Source organism: Rana temporaria, chromosome 9 (assembly GCF_905171775.1).
Source record: "Rana temporaria chromosome 9, aRanTem1.1, whole genome shotgun sequence".
NCBI lineage: Eukaryota > Metazoa > Chordata > Amphibia > Anura > Ranidae > Rana > Rana temporaria.
The window spans coordinates 98,638,989-98,665,379 of record NC_053497.1 but is presented as its reverse complement, the minus strand read 5'-3'; the positions used below and the strand labels follow the sequence as shown (position 1 = coordinate 98,665,379).

General features: G+C 42.1%; 1 long non-coding RNA gene across 1 annotated transcript; it reads right to left on the bottom strand.

The window, feature by feature from the left end:
* Positions 1 to 7,962: 7,962 nt before the first annotated feature.
* Positions 7,963 to 25,339, bottom strand: LOC120913760. The gene is made up of 2 exons (XR_005743570.1): positions 25,207 to 25,339; positions 7,963 to 9,089 (listed from the first exon to the last, which is right to left on the bottom strand). It is a non-coding gene; the product is annotated as an uncharacterized LOC120913760 (long non-coding RNA).
* Positions 25,340 to 26,391: the final 1,052 nt, after the last annotated feature.

Genomic DNA, 26,391 nt, shown 5'->3' with positions numbered 1-26,391 from the left:
AGTTGGAGAGAGAACAAGTTGGGGAAAGTCCTAACCCTAAACCCCTAACTCTAATCTTATGGTTTTATATAGGAAACATAACCCTGGTTTTATTGGCTACAACCCTATTAGGCTACATGTAAACTAGTCAACCCTGACCAGCCTCTGGAAAATGCAAAATGCATTTTTGACGTGTTTTGTATTTTCCCTCGGCCGGCAGTCAAAACGTTCCTATCCTGAATGCAATTTTTCCACGTTCAGGAGAGGGAGGGTTAACCTCACCTAAACGCGACAGCTCCTAAACTCTGCTAAAAGCCTACGTGTGTATGTGTGTATATATATGTATATATGTGTGTGTGTGTGTATGTATGTATGTATATATATATATATATATATATATATATATATATATATATATACACATACCGTATTTGCCGGTGTATAAGGCGACCGGGCGTATAAGACGACCCCCTAATTTTACAGTTTTTTTAAGATTTTTTGCCTGTACTCTCCATATAAGACGGCCCCCCTTCCAAGGCTTCCGATGCTTCATATTTCTTCCTTCTGCAGCTATATATTCTTCTTCATTCTTGCTGGAGCTGGAGCCAATCACGGCGAGCAAAGTATTCTATTAATGAATACAAAGCCTGCTTGGATTGGCAGAGGCTGTAACATCATCAGCCCACGCCTCTCTGACTCTCAAAGCCAATCCGAGCAGGCTACTGTATGTTTGAGGAAAAAAAACGTCAAGAGCTCATAAACTTAAGTTTAGGGCTGCCAGTGTACATGAAGCCTTATGCCGCGTACACACAATCATTTTTCGGGTTGTCATTAAAAACTATCGTGTGTGGGCTCCAGAGCATTTTTCGGGTTCTGAAAAACGACCAAAAAAAAATTCGAACATGCTCTATTTTTTTTAACAACGTTTTTAACGTTGTTGTTTTTCGGGTTGTAAAAAATGGTCGTGTGTGGGCTTTAAGGACGTGAAAAATCTGTGCATGCTCAGAAGCAAGTTATGAGACAGGAGCGCTCATTCTGGTAAAACTACCATTCGTAATGGAGTAAGCACGTTCATCACGCTGTAAGGCCTTGTACACACGGCCAGACATGTCCGATGAAAACGGTCCGCGGACCGTTTTCATCAGACATATCTGCTGGGAGGTTTTGGTCTGATGTGTGTACACACCATCAGACCGAAATCCCCGCGGACAGAGAACGCGGTGACATATACGACACCGACGTTCTCTGACACGGAAGTTCAATGCTTCCACGCATGCGTCGAATCAATTTGACGCATGCGCGGGATTTCGGTCCGCTGGTTAGACGTACTAACCAGCGGACATGTCCGACGGACAGCTTTCCAGCGGACAAGTTTCTTAGCATGCTAAGAAACTTTTGTCCGCTGGAAACCTGTCCGCTAGGCCGGAAAACTGTCCGGTAGGCTCTACACACGGTCGGACATGTCCGCGGAAACTGGTCCGACGCACCAGTTTCAGCGGACATGTTCGGTCGTGTGTACAAGGCCTCACAGACAGAAAAGCGCTAATTGTCTTTTACTAACACGAAATCAGCTAAAGCAGCCCAAAGTGTGGCGTCATCCGAATGGAACGTCCCCTTTATAGTGCCGTTGTACGAGTTTTGTACGTCACCGCGCTTTGCTAGAGCATTTTTTTTCACGATTGTGTGTGGGCAAGGTCGTTTTAATGATCAAGTTGAAAAAAACTCAGTTTTTTTCTAGAGCCTGAACAACATCATTTTTTAGAACCCGAAAAATTATTGTGTGTACACGGCATTAGACCTTTAACATTGAAGTGTTTAGATTAACCCTGTAGGTTTAGTCTCTTTTCAATAGTGTGTGGTGGTGGATCACAAGATGTCTTGTGGCATATATATATTTTTTTTTAAGCACTACAACTTTATTACATTATCACATTCTGGGGCAGCAAATGATGAAAATATTTCTATATACTTTGTAAAGCACCAAGCAATACTGTATATTGGCACTGTATAAATAATGTAAATCAATGTACTGTGAGCTACACTGTATATTTATGAATGTTCCAGTGACAGCTTTATGTATTTGTTTTATTGTCTACATACAATGGGCCCCAAACTGCAGACTGGATGTGGCACTTTGCTTTCCTTCAACTAGCTCTCAAGGCACGATTTCTTTCACTGATAGCAGCAATGAGGCACTATTCCCCCCACTGATACCAATGATGGGCGCTATTCCCCCCACCGATACCAGTGATGGGCACTATTCCCCCCACTGATTCCAATGATGGGGCACTATTTCTCCCACTGATACCAATGATAGGTGTCACTGTCAGTACATTTTGTAAGTAAGTAACTTTTCTGCGCTGATGTGCGTTGATGCGGCGGCACTTATGGGTACTGATAGGCGGTAGTGGTGGGCACTGATAGGTGGTGCTGATGGGCGGTACTAATGGTAGGCACTAAAAGGCTGAACTGACTGGCATCACTTATGGGCACTGATTGGTGGCGCTGATGAGCACTGATTTAATGGCACTGATGGACACTGCTAGGGCTGTCCTGTAATCAGTGCACCGAAGGTCTGGGTGGCAACTGGTTAACAATGATGGGGTACTAGTCCTCCCACTGATACCAATGAAGGACACTATATTTCCCAATGATACCAACAGTGGGGTACTAATTCTCCCACTGATACCAATGATGGGGTTCCAGTGCAGTTATGGCTCCAAAGAATGTGCAGACCTTATCAAAGTTGCATCCAAGTTGCACTACATAATCAAACTGGAAATCCGATCAACATTGGATTGCAGCAGTGTGGACCTAGCCTTAATTTTCATTAAGAAAAATACTCTCACTGCCTGTGGCTATTCATATTTATATTAAGATTTCTGCAGGTACTTTGGTTTCCCCCCACACTCCAAAAACATGCTGGCAGATTAAGGCCTGCTTCACATCAATGTGATCTACGATGCGACTTGAATTGCACTGAATCGCATGACAACAGAAATTACATTATTCTTTATGGTGCCCATTCACAGCAAAACATAGTACGTTTTTTGAAAAAGGGTCCCCTGCTTTTTTTGGTGCAATTGCTACACAATTGTGGCCTCTAATGCCGCGTACAAACGGTCGGAATTTATGACAACAAATGTTCGATGTGAGCTTTTGGTCGGATATTCCGATCCTTGTGTATGCTCCATCGGACATTTGCTGACAGAATTTCCGACAACAAATATTTGAGAGCTGGTTCTCAATTTTTCCGACAACAAAAGTTCTTGTCGGAAATTCCGATTGTCTGTAGCCAATTCCAGCGCACAAAAATCCTACGCATGCTCGGAATTATTAAACTTAATTTTTCTAGGCTTGTCTTGGTGTTGTACATGACCACGTTCTTGACATTCGGAATTTCTGACAACATTTGTGTGACCGTATGTATGCAAGACAAGAGTTTAAGGGAACAGTCCGTCTGAAAAAAATCCACGGTTTTGATGTCGGAATTTCTGATCGTGTGTACGCGGCATTGGACTTCAATGGAAATGCACCAAAAACAACATGCAATTTTTTCCTGCATTTTGTGTTGGCACCCGCCAGTGTCCTTACAACCAGTGACTTATTACTGCTGTCAGCCAAACACTCTCGGGTGACAGCAGAATGTAAACAAAGAAGCCCTGTCATAAAAAATGGTGAAATCCCATAATCCATGCCAGACCCTTATCTGAGCATGCAGCTTGGCAGGCGAGGAAAGAAGGGAAGGAGCATTCACCCCCCCCCCCCAAACAATACCAGGCCACATGCTCTCACAATAGTACTTTTCTGGAGGGAGGCAGGGTGACCCTGACCCCATATGACATCATTGACTATATATAGACATGTCCATATATGGTCAATTACATCACCGGATGACCTCACCCCTATGTTTACTTTAGAGGCAGGCAGAACTGGCAATGTTTTTGCTGAAGTTCATCATGATTGACATGTACCTACAAAAAAAGAGAAGCATGGGTGGCATTTTAAATGAAGCATACATCCCAGGACATAAACAGCAAGAAATGATTATGGCAGTATCCTGTTGCATTGGAACTTAAGACATTAAATAAAGGCATTGCAAATCAACAATTGTCAGTCATTACTTTTCGTGGTCATCACCACTCTTCAGGAGCAAGTATACGATGAATGTCTAAAATGTTAAAAAATAAAATTATGAAACTAAAAATAACGTTTTGTAATGGGTCTCGCTATAAAGAGGGGGGAGAGAGAGGGGGGGGAAGTAGAGGCAACAACGATTCCCCAAAATTACTTACAAGTGAGTCTATAACTGATGGCGTAGGCGTGGAGGGCAGATGGCTGGCCGAAGTAAGGTCAGCCCCCGGGAGCTGAGGCAGACTGGCCCCACCATAAAGCTGGAACTCCAGTGAAAGGCTAGGATCCCCAAGGAGAGGCCTCCATGGGTGTAAAAATTGTTGGTAAATCCAAATGAGTGAGGCCATCTAGAGAAGAAGGATGTATCAGTATTAATGGGTGATGTGTGAATGCACAAAGTGACAGTCACAGAAGGTAATAGATAAAAAAGCCAATAGGTGATAAGGAGTTTGGTGGTAAAAATTGTATCAGGGAGAGTGGGATGTGCCCCAATTGTGGTGATAAAGTAGGTAATAAGGGGACTGAAAGCCAACCCCTCGGCTAAAATATATAACCCAATGTAGGTGAGGAGTAAAAAGGAGAGAAAGAAAATTGGTGATTAAGTCAGTAGATTGATTTAAGATCACAGGGATTTACCTGAAACAAAGTAAATAGGGTCCAAAGGTGCACAAGGTGAACATAGAGGTACCAATCGGGTGGGGGGGTAGGCTACACTGGACGAAGTAAATTCTCCAATATAGTGGCGGCCGAGAGAGGAAACAGCCGCGCTAGACAGCCGAGCAGCGTGAACCGCCTACTATCCTGTGCCGGCCGCCTCGTGAAGGACGCCAGAGTGGAAACAGCAGCGTCAGCGCACTGACGTCACAGACATTTTTACACCCATGGAGGCCTCTCCCTGGGGATCCTAGCCTTTCACTGGAGTTCCAGCTTTATGGTGGGGCCAGTCTGCCTCAGCTCCCGGGGCTAACCTTACTTTGGCCAGCCGTCTGCCCTCCACATCTACGCACACCTAGTAATTTTGGCGAATCGTTGTTGCCTCTACTTTTTCCCCTCCTCTCACTCCCCCCTTTTCATAGCGAGACCCATTACAAAATTTTATTTTTAGTTTCATAATTTTATTTTTTAACATTTTAGACATTCATCATATACTTGCTCCTGAAGAGTGGCGATGACCATGAAACACGTCGAGCCAACAGATGCCCCACTGCGCGTTTATGCTACCTTTTTACCAACTACCCCAAATACCAATTGGACTCTACCTACCAATTGGGACTACATCTATTATGGAGACTCACTCCAATTAACTGTTTTTTTTTATGTATTGGGTACTAATTTTGTTGTCATACCATGCTATCTTGAGCTTATTAGCTCACTTGTCTATATACTGCACCACTATCAGCAATCATTACTATATATTAACTGGATTGTACCAACATATCTAGGCTGCACCTATCCAGTATGGAGATACACCTATGAACTGGCCCAGTTGCATTGTGTCAATTATGAACTTATCATGTTATTATACCTTGCTACTAATATGGTTATATTTTATGTATTATTCCATTTTTAACCAATATACTAGGTATGCTGTTACCATTGCTGTTACCATATTTTTGTTATATACCGTATTTAAAGCAATGACTGTCAATTGTTGATTTGCAATGCCTTTATTTAATGTCTTAAGTTCCAATGCAACAGGATACTGCCATAATCATTTCTTGCTGTGTATGTCCTGGGATGTATGCTTTGTATGCTTCATTTAAAGTCCAACCCATGCTTCTCTTTTTTCAAAGTATCGGGGATGGTGGGTGTCTGGCTCTACATACCTCACGCCTCCCACAAAATCCCAAAAATTCTTAGTCTTAGTTTGTATGACATGGACCTACATTGGTGAACAACATGATTGATGATGAATGTACATTTTTTGCTTTTGTCTTTTTATTAACCACTGATTTTATTTTATTTGGTGAGTAAATATGGATACTATGTACCCCTTACTCATTCACATAGGGGTGGGGTTGGGATCTGGGGGTCCCCTTATTGTTAAAGCGCTCGTCCCTTCCCTTTCCTGGCCTGCCGGGCTGCATTCTCAGATAAGGACCTGGTATAGATTTTAGGGGAGGACTTCACACCATTTTCTTTGTGTTTTGGCATGGGTTCCCCTTAAAGTTCATACCAGATCTGTAGGACCTGGTATAGATGGTGGATGGACCCCCACGCTGAGGTTTTTTATGTTAATTTTTAATGATGACTCGTTTGCTCCAACCACTGTATTGGGTTAAGGGGGGTGGTTGGGGGGCTGAGTGGTTTATCAAAAGACAATGGGTGAGGCTGATGCCACTCACAAAACGGCTGTGTGTTATCAGCCCACAATAGAAAATTACAAGCTCAGTGCATTTCTGGCAGAACAAAATGTAGTTTTCTGTACTTGCAGGAATAAAACATAGGCAAATGAACATTTATTGCACATATATACTGGATGTTTTTTATTATTGTTATTTTTATTTGTAATTTTGCCTTGACATACACTTTGAGAGTAAAATTAAGCTAGGAATAATGTTGGGTATGACACATCTAAAAAAGACCTGGTCTGCCCATTTTCCTGGCACAATAGATATTTGGCACTAGTTAAAATATCAAAATATACGTTTTCCCTTTTCTGGTAACTGAATATTCAATAACATATAAAATATTCAAACGAGAATTCTACATTATTTACACAGTTTTCTGGATTTTGTACAAAAGAGCATATATTTAATTCTTTAAGCATTTGTATGAGAAATGTATGCTTATTTCTCTTTTTTCACAAGCTTGATTTCTGACCAATCATCTAATGCAAAAGGAATCTACAGTCTTAATCTGTTCTTATAGATAGCTATGAAAAGTTATTAAATTAATGTCAAAAGTCTGATTACTGTTTAGGGATTAATGTTTTTTTATTTGTTCATGTATGGTTTTATGTACTTGGGCAGCCCTATAACATTACATATACAGGCTCTGTTCTGTGATTTAGTATTAGAGCACAATGTTGCACCTTACTGTATCCAATGCCTCGTACACACGGTCAGACTTTTGACCGTGCAAAAGTCTGTCAGAAGTCCGACGGACAGAAGGAGAACAGGTTCTCTATCTAAGGTCCGTCGGACTTCCGACAAAAAAAAAAGTCAGATGGAGGCTACACATGGCCGGACTTTCCAAGAAAAAAGCCTGTCGGACTTTTTTTCACGGAAAATCCGGCCATGTGTACGAGGCATTAGGGCCCACTGGATTGCAGTAAGAAGTGCAAATTACTGCAATGTATTGGGATGCTATTCATTTTCCATGGTACCCCATCGCATCTAAAGAATGCACCCGTACAACACCACAGTGCAGCACACCACAACACAGGATATGCAATGCAATGAAAAACAAAAAACGGTATTGCCTGCTTTAAGCTGCCAATTTAAAATAATTACACGCTATTGTGCATTGCAGCTCAATGATATCATGGTGTGATGGGTCCATACTTTCAGTACACATATGTGGGTCACTTCTGACCTACTTAAAAACAACCACTAGAGGGAGAACTTGTTTTTCTGTATATGCAGTACAATAATGGAAATGTGGCACCACAAGCTTGTAAAATAGAATTATAAAATCATATCTACATTCTCACTAAAAAAAGTCTATAGTTTCCCTTTGAGGACTATTTTTTTCACATTGCTCTATGAGTAGGAGCTAACTTTTCAACGTTGGCTCATAGTATGTACACTCCAATATTTGTATTTACTCTGAATGCCCGTTCTTTATAACCTACTAGCATATTTACATGCCTGTGTAGAACAGCCATGCTTATTACTATTGTTGCTCTTTTTTTACACAATGCAGATAAAAAAGGCATCACAATAAAATACTGCAGATTCCATAGTTGACCCCCACCGATACAGTATGTTTATATAATAAAGACTGCATAAAAAACGTCTAAAGGCAAACAGCTGTAGGACATCACTTTCCGCACATGATAGAAATTAGGTGGTCCATTTGCTGGAGGGTAAGCTGTCAATATTCAAGTTTTAGTCCATGTGTCCAATGATACTTTCCAGCTGAAGCAATCATTTTGAGTACATTCTATGAATTCAGCTCTTTTAAAACTGTAACTGCCCTTGAAGTCAAGAAGTACAAGGTGATTCAACTTTCTCTTGGTCTCTTTGGTACTCCTCCTGAGCCCGTTCTAATTTTTTTACTTTGAGCTTCCATTTGTGGAAGCAAAAAGTTAGTAGAGATGTCACCACCAAGGTAAAAATAATTGTTAGCACCACAATCAAAACAAGAGTGGAAGACAAAGCTCCCTCCAAAAGTACCAGCTCCATGTCCTCAGTCACATTCTGCTTTATGATGGTATCACTCTCACTGGTGTATGACAGTGTAGAGGGTAAATCCATTGTTGGCTTCATTAGAATTAATGAGAAAGAGACACGCAATATAAGCAAGTGCAACTTTACATTTAAAGTTGAATTCTCAATTTTTTTCTTTCAAATTTCACATTTATTTGTGTGTTCTCTTTTTTTTGCATCATAACAAGAAGAGTTATGATTGTTCTTATTTATGTGCAGCTGGAAACTGAAATAGTTTAAAATTTAATTACGTACAGACACAACTGTTTCATCCTACATGAAGCCAATTTCTCTCCTTCTTGGTAGCAATATGCAGTTTGTGACTAGTAAAGATTGCTGACCATTGATGACACAGCAGATCACCATTACCTTGTTTCATAATAGGTCTGTATTGGTGAAACCAATATTTGTAAGGTCGTTACATATATATTTTTTTGTTCTTTTGTTCTTTTTCCTTATTTTCCATTTATTTTTTGTTTGAGTTTGCAAGCATATTCCTGGTGGATTTGTTGTGGTATCGTTGCCAGTTGTAGAGCCATTCAGTAGATCCCAAGGCAGAAAATCCAACCCGCTGACAATTTCCGCTGTTTTTCTAATTTAAATCTGAAAAACAAAATGTTAATCAAAATAATTTGAACAGGAACATACATTAGTGTTTTTGTGTGCTATGTCTGGAGTTTGAATCTAGAAACATAAAGGAACACTGTCACCTTATCCATTCAGGGGAAAGCGTGCCTCCTGATAATCCCCCTACCCCAGGAGGTTGGTGCCTTGCAAAAATATTTTGTTACATTACAGCCTTTAGTTCAATTTTTTTTTTAATCCGAATTATATGTAATAGATCAGAACACAATAGTCTAAGTTGGTGAAGTAAAATTAGAAAAATATATATACATAAAACTATTTTTCAGAAATAAAAAAACAAAAAATTGGCATGTGCGTATGTATTCACCCCCTTTGTTATGAAGCCTATAAAAAGCTCTGGTGCAACCAATTACCTTCAGAAGTCACATAATTAGTGAAATGATATCCACCTGTGTGAAATCTAAGTGTCACGTGATCTGTCATTACATATACACACCTTTTTGAAAGGCCCCAGAGGCTGCAACACCTAAACAAGAGGCACCACTAACCAAACACCGCCATGTAGACCAAGGAACTCTCCAAACAAGTAAGGGACAATGTTGTTGAGAAGTACAAGTCAGGGCTAGGTTATAAAAAAATATCCAAATCTTTGATGATCCCTAGGAGCACCATCAAATCTATCATAACCAAATGGAAAGAACATGGCACAACAGCAAACCTGCCAAGAGACGGCCGCACACCAAAACTCATGGACCGGGCAAGGAGGTCATTAATTAGAGGCAGCACAGAGACCTAAGGTAACCCTGGAAGAGCTGCAGAGTTCCACAGCAGAGACTGGAGTATCTGTACATAGGACGACAATAAGTTGTACGCTCCATAGAGTTGGGCTTTATGGCAGAGGGGCCAGAAGAAAGACATTACTTTCAGCAAAAAACAAAATGGCAGGTTTTGAGTTTGCGAAAAGGCATGTGAGAGACTCCCAAAATGTATGTAGAAAGGTGCTCTGGTCTGATGAGACTAACATTTAACTTTTTGGCCACCAAAGAAAACGCTATGTCTAGCACAAACCCAAAACATCATCCAAATAACACCATCCCTCGGGACTGGGAAACTGGTCAGAATACCACTCTGTGTGTGATTTGAGGCTAGGGCGGAGGTTCACCTTCCAGCAGGACCATGACCCAAACACACTGCTAAAGCAACACTTGAGTGGTTTAATGTGTTGGAATGGCCTAGTCAAAGCCCAGACCTCAATCCAATAGAAAATATGTGGTCAGACTTAAAGACTACTGTTCAGAAGCGCAAACCATCCAACTTGAAGGAGCTCGAGCAGTTTTGCAAGGAGGAATGGGAAAAAAAAAACAGTGGTAAGATGTGGCAAGCTCATAGAGACTCATCCAAAGCGACTTGGTGCCATGATAGCCGCAAAAGGTGGCTCTACATAGTATTGACTTTGGGGGGGTGAATAGTTATGCACATTGACTTTTTTTGTTATTTTGTCCTATTTGTTTGCTTCATAATCAAAAAAAAATCTTCAAAGTTGTGGGCATTTTCTGTAAATTAAATGATGCAAATCCTCAAACAATACATGTTAATTCCAGGTTGTGAGGCAACAAAACACGAAAGATGCCAAGGGGGGTGAATACTTTTGCAAGGCACTGTATACTCACTTTGCCACCATCAACATGCTACTGGAGTATACCAAGAATAAGCTCAGGTATTTAAACTTAACTGGGTGGATGGGACAACTGATTCCCCCCCCCCCATTCCCACACAAGACAGTGACAGTGTTCAGACCTGGTGATGGAGGCCCAAGCACTGTCACTCAAATGGAGCAGGGTGGGGGCACAGGAGCATGAATCCTTAAGCATACTTTGTTAGAAGGAGGTCTATCAGGGCAGTGTCTCTTTGACTCATGTTTATTAAAGTGCAAGTCCATTAGGGGGGCAGGGGCACCGCCCCCTCTAATCCATGTGCCCGTCCCCTAATCTACATGCAGGGCACCGGACACATGGAGTTTAATTTTTTTTTTAAGCACATGATTAGAGCCTGAAGCTCTTATTGGCTTCAAAAAAGGGTGGGCTTGGGGTGCAGCAGAACATGTGATCAAGCAAAAAATTTGTACGAACACCGTTAAAGTATATGGGATGCGAACGTGAAAAATCAAAAGTGCTAATTTTAAAGGTTAATTAAAGTGTTCGGGGACCTGTATCAATGCAATATTTTTTTTTAAAAAACGTCAGTTTTTTCGTGAGCGGAGATTTTAATAATGCTTAAAGTGAAACAATAAAAGTGAAATATTTCTTTAAATTTCTTACCTGGAGGGTGTTTATAGTATGCCGGTAAAGTGGCACATTTTTCCCATGTTTAAAACAGTCCCTGCATAAAAAAAAGAAAAAAAGTCATTTACAACTACTCTATACGCGGCTATAATGAATTGTTAGGTCCCGGCAATACAGATAAGTAATTGAAAATAAAAACAGCATGGGTTCAGGAGGGGGAGGGGGGGATGAGAGCGCCCCCCCTCCTGAACCAGGCCACATGCTCTTAACATGGGGAGGATGTCCCTATGTTGATGGGGACAAGGGACCCCCAGATCCCGTCCCCCCTATGTGAATTGGTAACAGGGTACATCGTACCCCTACCATTTCACCCAAAAAAGTGACAAAAATGGTAAAAAAAAACCACACACACACACACCGCTTTGGACAAGTCCTTTTAATTAAAAAAGAAAACAAAATTCCAGCGATGTAGTCCTTCCACGACCCAACGATACAGGCTGCTACGATCGATTCCACCTCCATGGGAGACGCCCGGCGAATGACGTGAGACCCGCCGTGACAGCTCTTAAATAGCCAAGGGCGAGCCACCCGTGACGTGCGCGGGTGACCCTGCCCCCCTCTGATGCAGCAGGGGTTTCTGGCGGGTTCCCCATGCGTTTTATGACAATACCATGCATACAATTAGCACTTTTGATTTCTCCCATAGACATTTAAAGGGTGTTCCACGGCTTTCAAATTTGCCGTGAACACCCCAAATTGTTCGCTATTCGGCGAACACCCGATGTTCGAGTCGAACTTACGTTCGGCTCGAACATTGGGCTCATCCCTATTGAGAAACAGCTGCCACTGTTAAAGTGTAAAGTAAAAAACAAGACATATGCTACATATTCTATATCTTCCCTGATAGTTTGCTAATTACTTGCTAACTAGACTTTCCTGTCATTATAACAGATATGTCTATATCTTAGACTTCATTCTAAAATGACAAAAAATAGCTTATAACAACACTAAACTCAAGTTTATTTTACATCAGTTGATTCAAAATATCAAGTATACCATGGTTCTGTTTGTATTAACTCTGGGGAATATCACTGAACAGTCTCTAGTGCTTAGTAAATCAGCCACATTACATTTACATAAAAAAAAACAATATAATAATGCACGCTGCAAAAGGCATGGTATAGGAAAAAATAAAGCCTAGTGCAAACAATCAGAAAATTGGACAAAAAAGTTAATCTGCCATTATCTGAAGGGAGAAACATTTTTGTCGTCCAATTTTCATCTAATCAGCACAGTTTTCGTCCAAAAAAAAAATCCAAAGCGCAAAGCCACTCATGCTTGGAAACACAAGAATACACATTATATTACAATACATTACATCACTTCCAAAGTTGTATTCTGTCATACGAGAATTTTCGTAAGTTGAGTAACCTCTTAATTTTCAATATGAGTCTAGCATGCAAAAAAAAAAGACGATAATTTGTCCAATATTCTCATTGTGTGTACAAGGCTTAAGTCTTTGGATGTACTATACTGTAGAGTGTTTTCTCTACAAATCTTATAAAACACCTAGTATTATTTTTATGTCTAAAATAATACAGTAAAATAATAATAATGTATGCTTTAATATGTTTGCATTTAAAGACTGTGTGTAAAAAGGACATGATTCATTAACTCGCACTACAAAAATGCTTTTTGTAGCATGAAGAAAACTGGGTTACGTTTCGATAGCAACAATGGATGTAATAGGATTTCTAGGTAAAGTCATCTTATTTTCTCATCGTTTTACATGATAATTGGCCACTAGTGACTTTCCAGTCCATGAAGAGATTCCAGTTTACATTCGGTAGCATCTTTTATTCATGGCATTAAGGTGTTAGTTTCTCATGCCTGGTAGAAAGCTTATGAGGCATTGTTTGAGCAGATTGATGTTTGTAATGCAATGCTTACCATGAACCTAATCTGAAACCAACAATACATCTGTGAAGGTAACATTTGTTGACATTATTAAATTTTTTTGTCAGAAACAAACTCAAAATTATTGGTATATAATCTTTAGGGAAGGAGAAATTACCTGGGTATTCAAGGTTGTTGGAGCACAGAGAAATCAAGCAAGATACTGTTTCTATTGCTGCAAACTCTGGGCCAGATCCACATAGATCGACACCGGCGCAGCGTATCTAAGATACGATATGCCGCCGTAACTTACTTGGCTTTGTTTCAAATCCACAACGAATTTGCGCCGTAAGTTACGGCGGCGTAGTGTATCTCTGGCGGCGGAATTCAAATTGGCGATTAGTGGGGCGTCCCCGCGCCAAATGAACTGCGCATGCTCCGTTTCAAAATTTCCCGCCGTGCACAAGGACGTCATTTTTTAAACTTAGACGTGACTTACGTCCATCCCAATTCACGGACGACTTACGCAAAAAAAAAATTCTAATTTCGACGGAACGACAGCCAAACTTAACATGGCATATCTAACTATACACCGCAAAAAAGCAGCTTTAACTATACGCCGGAAAAAGCCGACTAGAGACGACGTAAGAGAATGCGACGGCCGCGCGTACGTTCGTGGATCGTCGGAAATAGCTAATTTGCATACCCGACGCGGAAAACGACGCAAACTCCACCCAGCGGACGCCAAAGTATTGCATCTACGATCCGAAGGTACGCCTGTCGGATCAAACCCAGATGCCGTCGTATCTTGGTTTGAGGATTCAAACTAAAGATACGACGTGGGAAATTTGAAAGTACGCTGGCGTATCAGTAGATACGCCGGCGTACTCTCACTGTGGATCTGGCCCTTTGACTCTACAAATTATATTTCTTCTTAATCTTTGCTACAGTCTAAAATGCCCAGAAACTCTCCCAGCCTATTGTCTACCTGCCTCTGCATAAGTGGTATTAGAAAGAACTTTCAGAACTATTAGCAAGTTAGAACACGATGGGGATGATGTGGTGAGCATGAGCATACCTGCCTAAGAATGCATTGTGCAGCTATGAAGTGCAATATTGTAGACCAGGCATATGCAATTAGCGGACCTCCAGCTGTTGCAAAACTACAAGTCCCATCATGCCTATGCCTCTGGTTGTCATGCTTGTGGCTGTCAGAGTCTTGCTATGCCTCATGGGACTTGTAGTTCTGCAACAGCTGGTGGTCCGCTAATTGCATATCCCTGCTGTAGACTGTCTCTGAGAAGCATTGTGAACTGTACATGAAGAAGAGCATACTGAAAATGGCTATTACTGTGCTGTGCAATACTATTTCTTAAGGGCTGTGCCAAACTTCATTACGCCTCATAATGATTGATTTCTCAGTAAGAGCTATAAATTATAGCTCAGCCCTCAAAATTTCCACTCGCCTGCTCGCATTTTGCGAGTGGATTTTGAGGGCTGTCGAGTGTGGGAGTGATCTTAGGGGAAGAGAGAGGAGAGGAGAGTCGCCGATGCTGCCGCCATTGTTCAAAGCGTGGGCAACATAACAGCTTTCAATTCAATAGCTGTGTTCCCGCCGTGAGCCGTCATATACAGCCCCTCCCCCTTGTCGGGGCACTTTGATAGACAGATCACCCATCCAAGGATTGGACGCGTGGCTGCACCGGGGACACGTGGCTGCACTGGGGACACAGACTGCATTGGTAGACATGGGCAGGCTGCATTTTTGGGCACGGATAAAGTTGTTAATATTTATTTTTATAACTTAATTCTGCATAAAACATTTAAGTGTCGTTTCATGAGATAATTTAGGAGGGCGTGTCTAGGGGCAGGACATGGTAGGGGTTGGGCGGGGCAACTGGTGGCGAGTAACCCTTGAGGCCTGGATAGTAGCTCAGGACTTGAAATTTTGAGCCCTTTTATAGCTAATTAAATCGACCTTCATATATTAAAAAGAGCAAATGCTTGATTTAGGGCAAGCTATTTGTGACTATGAAGGCCACGATCTTTAAAGCAGGGGTTCCCCCGTTTTGTTTTTTAAAGCCAGCAGCTACAAATACTGCAGCTGCTGACTTTTAAAAAAATGGACACTTACCTGTCCAGCGCGCCCGCGATGATGTCAGCCGAGGACGAGCAATCGCTCATCCCTCGACTGCACCCGCCCCCATCCTCGGTTGGGGAATCGGGAAGTGAAGCGTTGCAGCTTCACTGCCTGGTTCCCTACTGCGCATGCGCGAGTAACGCGCCGTCATTGGTCCCTGCTCTCTCCTGGGAACAGTGTGTTTCCCAGAAGACAGCGAGGGCTGCAGGTAGAGGCGTGTCTGTCTCATAAACCTGCCTTCCTGACATACTGGAAGAACTAACTGATTAAAAATATGGAGGATCACGCGGGTTGTGGAGCACAACATTGTTTGTTGGATGAAGTTGCACAGTTCACCTTTAGTTGTGGAGTATTGAATATTTTTCAAGCATGAACACTTTAAAATATTGTATTGTAGTCAAGGTAGTAGTAAGGTTTAAAATATATAGAGCTGTATATATAGTACTATATTGTGTTTAGACACTTGCTTGGGTTAAGATACAGCAGCAGATAATTGTGGGCCAGATCGTAGTGTGGGATAAGTTACAAGCTCTGTTACACTGTTACTTCCTCTTCCCCATCCTTTGCTATCATAGGCTAGTTCTTTCTTATTCAAGAGCAATTTTCCTGTTACAGCCCATGAGGACAGGGCCTATTTAGGCTGCTAAGCAACTTTAGTTTTAGGTTCTTTCTGGTGGAGCAATGATTGTTTAGTTTTGACTGCTCAAGACTGCAATTGATTTCTTCCCACTACCTCAAGAAAAAGTTTCTAGAGTTTAGGGAGGGAGAAATAAAATGACTGGCTGGAATATTGGGCAGGGCTGCCAATCACTGGGGAGGTGTGCGAAGGTGGTGGCTGGGAGAACTGTTAAGTAGTGTGGAGCCCTGAGGAGACTGTCTCTTCTCCCTGGAGGAAAGGGATCACTGAGCTGACAAGGACAGAGCCTGCTTGCCTCTGGAGTCCTGGGACTGGACATTGGATTGTTTTAAAGGTGGCTGGACCCATGGACAGACAGACCCTGAACCAGGACTCTGTTAGTAAAGCCTCCCTTCACTGCTGCACTTTAAAGCTACTTCATGGTCCTCAGCCGACTAGCTATTCCTGTTCTACATTCTACCTCTCCCCTCTTTTTGATACGTTTTACCTCATGGTCCACAGCTGTGAGGGAATAGCCTGTTCAGTATTCATGTTCAGGCAAGGAGTTGTCGTCCTCGAACTGCTGTTTGTAAACCGTTTTGGCAGTGGCGGCTGGTGCTCAAAATTTTGGGGGGGGCGCAAATGAAAAAAAAAGAAAAAAACAATTGCAGCCAAACTGTGCCCATCAAATGCACCCACTGTGCCATGCCATCAAACGCAACTACTGTACCATGCCATCAAATGCAGTCACTGTGCCATGCCATCAAATGCAGCCACTGTGCCATCAATTGTCACCACTATGCCATGCCATCAAACACAGTCACTGTGCCATGCCATCAAACACAGCCACTTTGCCATCAATTGTCACCACTGTGCCATGCCATCAATTGTCACCACTGTGCCCATCAATTGTCACCGCTGTGCCCATCAATTGTCACCACTGTGCTCATCAATTGTTACCACTGTGCCCCGCAATTGTAGCCACTGTGCCCTGCAATTGTCGCCACTGTGCCCTGCAATTGTCGCCACTGTGCCCCGCAATTGTAGCCATTGTGCCCCGCAATTGTAGCCACTGTGCCCCGCAATTGTCACCACTGTGCCCAGTAAAATGTTGCCACTGTGACCTGTAAAATGCCCCCCCCCCCCCTGGCACTTACCTTTCTGGGGTCAGCCGTGCTTCTACCGTCCCTCGACCAGTCTCTCGTCCCGCCCTCGATGACGCTTTAGCCAATCTGGTTACCGATTACCAGAATCAGATTACCTGATTGGCTGAGACGCCTGTCAGTCTTATCCAAGGAACGCACCGCTGGTACGTCCCGAGGATAACCATTCAGGAAGCCGACTAAATATAAAGATTCATACAATGCATGAATCTATATATTTTAGTGGCTGTGCGAGAGCCAGAGGGGGCGTCGCTCAGGCGCCCTCTATGGACGAACCGCTCCTGCGTTTTGGAGTATCTAATTTCACCTCTAAACCCCTCTCAAATTTATACCAGCAAATTAACCACAAAAAGACAAAGCCCTGTAATGTTCAGTGAATATGAGTAAATGGACTGTTGCTGTGTGCCTGGCTGCTTCTGCGCTGTGTTGGAAAGAACCAGTAAATTCCCGCGGCTCCATCGAGGGTAGCACTCTAGATGATTGCCAGGTATGATGTTAGAGAAGTGCTGACACTGATGCAAGCAATGCAACAAGGAAGACCACAAACTTCAGCCGCTGCCCTGCTGTCAAGACTCCTTTTAGGAAAATGTTGCCAAGGTGGAAGTAGAAGTGAGTCAACATTTCTTGAATGACGAGAAAATCTCACCTTTGTAGAGAAGGTTGGCCTCCTGTTTAGTAGACATCCCAGGTGTAACTACGAATATGAAAAAAATAAAAAGATTCCAGTATGGGTGGGATATTGTAAGCTTTGTTCTTGCCTGTATACAGAAGTAACGGAATACCTCAGGATTCAGGCAGGGTAAGATTAAACATTTGGAGCAGTTAGAAAAGATTTCTGGTTTTCAAATTTTTCACAGCTATAAAAGCCAAGAGAAAAAGGTCACTGGTACTCGCCGGCAACATTAAAAATGAATGTACTGACTATAGACAGAGAATTCACCAGCACATCCACGTATTTTCATAAATGTTGACTTTATTATCCACAGTTAGAGAAGCCCATAACGCTGACATTTTAAGACTTTCACTGATCAAATAGCCACAAAACCACTTCTGTGGATCAGGTCCATTTCTGTTCCCTAAAGCTTTGTCACTTTATTGCCACTTCCATCTCTGCCAGAGCTAGAAATACCAGCACTGCCAAGGGCAATAACAATCGCCAGACTTAAAAATAGCAAATTTTCTAGCAGCTGTGTTACACAAAGTAATCAAAATGATCCCCTGCTTTACTCATTTGTACTAGATATCCACAACCCCAACTCCATGGCCCTTTCTGGTGCTTGCTTATCCACCAATAAGGGTTCTCTTATAAAGAATATTCATTGTGGTATGAGATGTTGTTTTCCCAAACATACATCCCAAGACAGCTATTCTCAACCAAGGTTCAATGGCGCCCTATCATTCCTCCAGAAGGTGCTAGGAGTTGCTTTGGCTGTAGTTGATTGACCTCCTATAAGATGGTACCTCCATAGCTCCATCACCACTTGGCAAACCCAGCAGCATTACACCAATAAGTGGTCAATAAGGCTGACCAACACTGTGAAGGTTGTGTTCTTCCTACACCAATGAAAGAGGAATTTTTCCCATTGACCCCTGATAAACTGGTTTTAGTAAGGGTTCCCTGAGACCTAAAAATTATTTTAGGGGTTCCTCTGAGGTAAAAAGGGCTGGTATAGAATTTGTCAGACGCTAAAATAAATTAACCTAGATTACTGAGAAATTTGCTTGGGCCCGATACAATGATGACTTTTCCCTTGTTCATCGAAGTTCCTGCAAGCTTTACTTTAAAGTGGTTTTAAACCTTAAACATAACATATTAATACTTTAATACAATAAAGTTTAGAAAAACCTTGGAGTGGGGTATTTGGGACCCATGAAGCCATCTGGAATCCACAGGTTATTTGGTTGTAAGACTGACAAAGGGGAGTCCTATATAATAAAGGTGGGAGTAACATCGACAAGCTGTGAGGCCCCGTACACACGTCCGAGGAACTCGACGGGCAAAACACAACTTTTTGCTCGTCAAGTTCCTTGTGAAGCCGCCGAGGATCTCAGCGAGCCAAGTTTCCTCATTGACTAACGAGGAAATAGAGAACATGTTCTCTATTTGGCCCGACGAGATCCTCGTCGGCTTCCTCGGCCAAAAGTGTACACACCACCGGGTTTTTCGGCAGAATACGTCTCCGATCGAGTTTCTGGCTGAATTCTGCCGAGAAACTTGGTCATGTGTATGGGGCCTGAAACAGATTTGTGTTCTTATAATTTGTGATACAGTAAATTTGTTGTGCTGAACTATGTTATGCCATAATTTAAATTATTTTTGTATGAATTAAATAAATGAATTACATTTTCATAGTGTTATGTGTACATCACATTTTAGGCACCTTTTAAAGCAGTATTAAACCCAAATACAAACATTTATTATATTGCAGCTTACCAACCCTTAGATGCATTATGCCTGTATTTCTTTCCATTTTTAGGCTTTCTTTCTTCTATTTGTATCTGGTAATTCAGCCAGCAAGCCTATTGTTTTTCACAGCAGACATTCTCCAGCAGAATGTATCAGTTTACATGAATGAGACAAACCACTTAAATCAGAGTTCCACCCACAAATGGAACTTCCGCTGATCCGGTTCCTCCCCCCCTCCGGTGTCACATTTGGCATCTTTCAGGGGGGAGCAAATACCTGTCTAATCCAGGTATTTGCTCCCACCTCCGCCGCAGAATCCGTGGCGAACTACGCCATGTCCGGCCCCTCCTCCTCCCCACCACTGTCTTCTGGGAGACACACAGGTCCCAGAAGATGACAGGGTCCATTCAGAATGTGCAACTCTGCATTGTGCAGTAGAGAACCAGGTTGTCAACTCACAAGGCTTCACTTCCTGATTGCCTTACTGAAGATGCTGGCGCCTGCACCTGGAGCTGAGGGACAGGTCGGCTTCGGGTGAGGACATTGCGGGTGCCCTTGACAAAGAAGTGTCCTTATTTTAAAAGTCAGCACCTGCAGTATTTGTAGCTGCTGACTTATATTTGATTTTTTTCTGGCGGAGCTCCGCTTTAACACTGGCAGGGGTACTTAAAATGTTTGTTGTAACTAATTCTAAAGTGTGAGCTGAAGTTTGGCTTAAAGAGGTGTAACGGAACGTCCCACACTCAGCTTGAGTGCTTCCCCAAGGGGTTTTAAAGCTTCTTGTTTTTTCACCTTAATGCATCCTATGCAGGACTCGGGAGCATGCCCACACGGGTGCCCCCATGGAAAGCGGCTCTCTGTGGGGGCACTCGATGAAGAGGAGGGGCCAGGAGTGCCACCGGGGGATACCAGAAAAAGAGGATCGGGGCACTCTGTGAAAAACCTTAAGTATGACATGTTTGTTATTTTAAAAAAAAAGTTTGTTGTGCACAGAATGGCCCCGATCCTCGACTTCTGGGGTCCCACGGCAGCGCTGGTAGCTCCTCCCCGCATTGAGTGTCCACATTGGAGAAGGCTTTCCCAAGGCGGAAACCCATGTGGGCGCGCTCCTGAGACCAACATAATGACCCTAGTGAATTTGTGAATTTTCATTTAGTGCATGAGGTGAAACATGAAAATTGACTTCACAAAGTCTCCTAGTCTAGTCAATGAGATGTTGAGCTAACTTGTCATGTACAAGAAAAAATCCTGTTTAAAAAAAAATATATATATATATATATATATATATATTGGCCGGGATTCAGAAAGAAATGCCTATCTTTAGGCGGGCGTAGCGTATCTCATATACGCTACACCGCCGTAACTTTGAGAGGCGAGTCTCGTATTCAGAAAGAACTTGCGCCCGAAGTTTCGGCGGCGTAGCGTATATGGGGCGGCGTAAGCCCGCCTAATTCAAAATAGGCTGGTAGGGGGCGTGTTGTATGCTAATTAATCGTGACCCCACGTAATTGACGCTCCTAACGAACGGCGCATGCGCCGTCCGTGAAAGTATCCCAGTGCGCATGCTCCAAATTCCGCAGCAAATAGTCAATGCTTTAGACGTGAACGTAACTTACGCACAGCCCTATTCGCGTACGACTTGCGCAAACGACGCAAAATTCTACGCTGTCCCGACGTCCATACTTAACATTGGCTAAGCCTCATATAGCAGGGGTAACTTTACGCCGGAAAAAGCCTTACGTAATGACGTAAATCAATGCGCCGGGCGCACATACGTTTCTGAATCGGCGTATCTAGCTCATTTGCATATTCTATGCGTAAATCTACGGAAGCGCCCCTAGCGGCCAGCGTAAATATGCACTCCAAGATACGACGGCGTAGGAGACTTGCGCCGCTCGTATCTAGGCAACAGTGAGGCGTATCTGATTCTATGAATCAGCCGCAGAGATGCGACGCCTCACACTCAGAGTTACGACGGCGTATCTGGAGATACGCCGACGTAACTCCTTTCTGAATCCGGGCCATTATTTTATTTATTATAATTTTTTTTTGATTGGGTATTCTATGCAAACAGAATTTTTAATTTGTCTCACCTTTGCCAAGTGAAAATTCTCTACTCTCTTAGACATTCAATCCCATTGACAGCTCTACTTTGATATATTTACCGGTAATTTGACACAAAATAACCTTAGGTGTCACCTAATATTTAGATTATACGAGAAATTTAAGAGCAATTTAATTCTTTAGATAATATTTAATAAGACAAAGATAAAATAAATATATATATATATATATATATATATATATATATATATATATATATATATATATATATATATATATATATATATATACAAAAAAAACAGTCTGTTTGCAACTAATTAGAATTCATCTTTAACGTATCTGACCTTAGTAAACCAACATCTAGTTGGTTGCCATGGATTACTGTATTTTTCAAATCATCATTAAGTAAGTTGGCGTGCTTTATGTGGTATTTATATCTACCCAGCTTGAACTGCAGTTTCTTCTCCCTAATACACCTAACAATTGTACACTCCAGTTACACTAGTCGCAAACAGTGGCTCTTATCCTTGTACTGTGATAAAACTGTAGTTAATTATGTGTTTTCCTAAAATCCACAGAGCAGAGTATCAATTATAAAGTGATTACAGGTCAGTCCTTTATTCTAAACAAGGAAATGTTAGAGCCGGGGCATGTCGTGCTGTGTGCCATCAGTGTGCCATCAGTGTGCCATCAGTGTGATCCTGGAAGTAGCAGGTGCTTTCTCACTCTTGGAAGAACTGAGAATATTTATTTTTAGCATCCAGTCATTTTATTACATATTCTGTTTGCCTTTTATAGTATGGTATTCCGCTTGCTGTGATTTGGATGCATACTGTGGAAAGCAGATTGTTAAACTAAAACAAAGGGACACCAAAATTAAGGCATGCATGTATTACTGGAGCACTATCTGATTATCTATCTATCTATCTATCTATCTATCTACGGTATCTATCTATCTATCTATCTATCTATATGAAATGTATACCTTTTGTATGTTTATTTTATTATAAGACGTTAGGCAATAGTAACCCTTCTGCAGCAGCAGTACAAAGGGAATATGCAGATAGTAATGTAGTTTATTAAGAATATTTCAAAGTAATTTGTCTCTAGGAAGCTTTCTGTCCAGCATGTCCAGTGAGAATGTCAGTTAGATTCTGTAACTGACGTTATTTACAAATCTTAGTTTCTATTGTGTTCAATGCAATCCATTCCACAACCTCACTATACAATCCACAGAACCAGCCCATTTATAGTTCTTGTGTGAAGGGTGCTTCCTGGAATACACCAATACTAAAAAGGTAATATAATGTATTAATGGGTATATATATATATAATACAGTAAAACCTTGGTTTGAGAGTAACTTGGTTTGAGAGCATTTTGCAAGACAAGCAAAATGTTTTAATACATTTTTCCTTGATATACAAGCGATGTCTTGATATAAGAGTAGCGCCATGTCACAACTGAGTATAAAAGAGAAGAGAGAAGCCTCTAAGTGTAGCAATATGGTTACATTTAATGAAGGAACAACATTTAGCAACTTATTGCTACACTTAGAGGTGCCTCTCTTCTCTTTTTTACCCTTTTAAAAAAAATGCTTTGATATACAAGTGCTTTGGATTACAAGCATGTTTCTGGAACAAATTATGCTTGCAATCCAAGGTTTTACTGTATATAAATTACAGCCATGTGTTAGCTTTCCTTTGTGTTAGCATGCTGCCAATCTATCCCTGTGCAGAGTGCCAGTCTGCTCCCAGATATACAATACCAAGAAATCGCTCACCCTTCATTCCTGAGAACTTTAACAGCATTCAGCTTAGCAGGCAAGTAGATGTATTCCTATGTGTGGCTGTATTCCTATCTGTACATTTATTCTATCTGTGGCTGTATTCCTATCTGTACATTTATTCTATCTGTGGCTGTATTCCTATCTGTACATTTATTCTATCTGTGGCTGTATTCTATCTGTGGCTGTATTCCTATCTGTACATTTATTCTATCTGTGGCTGTATTCCTATCTGTACATTTATTCTATCTGTGGCTGTATTCCTATCTGTACATTTATTCTATCTGTGGATGTATTCCTATCTGTGGCTGTATTCCTATCTGTGGCTGTATTCCTATCTGTGGCTGTATTCCTATCTGTGGCTGTATTCCTATCTGTGGCTGTATTCTATCTGTGGCTGTATTCCTATCTGTGGCTGTATTCTATCTGTGGCTGTATTCCTATCTGTGGCTGTATTCCTATCTGTGGCTGTATTCCTATCTGTGGCTGTATTCTATCTGTGGCTGTATTCCTATCTGTGGCTGTATTCCTATCTGTGGATGTATTCCTATCTGTGGCTGTATTCCTATCTGTGGCTGTATTCCTATCTGTGGCTGTATTCCTATCTGTGGCTGTATTCCTATCTGTGGCTGTATTCTATCTGTGGCTGTATTCCTATCTGTGGCTGTATTCTATCTGTGGCTGTATTCCTATCTGTGGCTGTATTCCTATCTGTGGCTGTATTCCTATCTGTGGCTGTATTCTATCTGTGGCTGTATTCCTATCTGTGGCTGTATTCCTATCTGTGGATGTATTCCTATCTGTGGCTGTATTCCTATCTGTGGCTGTATTCCTATCTGTGGCTGTATTCCTATCTGTGGCTGTATTCCTATCTGTGGCTGTATTCCTATCTGTGGCTGTATTCTATCTGTGGCTGTATTCCTATCTGTGGCTGTATTCTATCTGTGGCTGTATTCCTATCTGTGGCTGTATTCCTATCTGTGGCTGTATTCCTATCTGTGGCTGTATTCTATCTGTGGCTGTATTCCTATCTGTACATTTATTCTATCTGTGGCTGTATTCCTATCTGTGGCTGTATTCCTATCTGTGGCTGTATTCCTATCTGTGGCTGTATTCTATCTGTGGATGTATTCCTATCTGTACATTTATTCTATCTGTGGATGTATTCTTAACTGTACATGTATTATATCTGTAGATGTATTCCTATCTGTGGATGTATTCCTATCTGTGGATGTATTCCTATCTGTGGATGTATTCCTATCTGTGGATGTATTCCTATCTGTAGATATATTATATCTGTGAATGTATTCTATCTGTATTCTATCTGTGGATGTATTCCTATGTGTAGATGTATTCTATCTGTAGATGTATTCCTATCTGTGAATGTATTCCTATGTGTCTTCATTTTTTCACATCTTAGATCCAGTGTCATGTACTCTTGCCCTGCGCACAGGCGATGGGTCTTCCAGCTTTCAGTCTCATATATATATATATATATATATATATATATATATATATATATATATATATATAAAATGATATTTGATTTAAGTTATTCAGAGTGTTCTGTACTGAACCCAGTTTGCCTGCTGCATTGTATCTGCAGGATGTTCTTTGATGCAGATGGATTTGGGATAGGGATGGAAGAGGGCAGAGAAAAGCACCAATCTGTGTTCGATAAATCCTGATCTAGAGTCTGCTATTTCTATCTGATTCCAGTGCAATCCCTGGTTCCTAGTGTACAGTAAACCATTGAGCAATACACACAAGATCATGCTCTTACCTGTGTTATCCTGTGCTGTAGCAATGCAGATTTCCCCCAAAAAGAGGTTGCAAGAAGGACTGTCCGTGCTGCCTGTGCCCCTGGAAAGTTTTGCTGCAGACTGGAGGAGATCCACAATCCAGGCAGCCTAGCAGATGTATGTAGAACTTTATTTGGGAAGGGCTGGATCACATGGGGCTGTTCTTTCACTGGGAGGGACGATGGCACAGCACAATCAGGTCAGCCCCAGCACACAGCATGCAGCGAGTACGGATCGCTGGGAGACAATGCTGGGCTTGTAGCTGGGAACGGTGACCTGGCTTCAGCTTACAATGTCATAGCGGAACATCGGGACCCCCTACAGTGCTGGATGGGGGGTGCCTCTGATATCTGACATTACTATTAATTGTGCCCGAGGGTGTAGAGGGAGATGCCCCCCCTCAGTCAGTGAAATGACATGGTGCATTCCTACGCTAGGACTGCTGAAGCAGCAATGAAAACTAATTAAGAGGACTTTAGGAACTGTCACTCACAATGACATCACAGGTCCTCAGAGCAGGCAGGGACTGTCTCATTACATTACTGAAGGCTTCCACATATGACATGCTAATGAGAATCTAGCAGGGACTGGCCTGTGCGCTGCGGAGCTGTTCCTGGTGCTGAATGTGGCCTCCCTAACTGATCACTGGAGAGATAGAGGGCCAAATTCAGAGAAGAGATACGACGGCGTATCTCTGAGAGACGATTGTCGTATCTATGCGACTGATTCATAGAATCAGTTACGCATAGATAGTCCTAAGATCCGACAGGTGTAACTTGTGTTACACCGTCGGATCTTAGGCTGCAATTCTAGGCCGGCCGCTAGTTGGCAAGGCCATTGCGGTCGGCGTAGAATATGCAAACGACTAGTTACGGCGATTCACGAATGTCCGCTATGCCCGTCGATCTAACTTTACGTCGTTTCCGTAGCGATACGCGTCGTAAAGTTAAGTCTGCCTCCTAGGTGGTCTAAGCAATGTTAAGTATGGCCGTCGGTCCCGCGTCGAAATTTTAAATTTCACATCGTTTGCGTAAGTCGTCCGTGAATGGCGCTGGACGCCATTTACGTTAACGTCAAACCAATGACGTCCTTGCAACGTCATTTAGCGCAATGCACGTCGGGTAATTTGACGGACGGAGCATGCGCAGTACGCTCGGCGCGGGAAC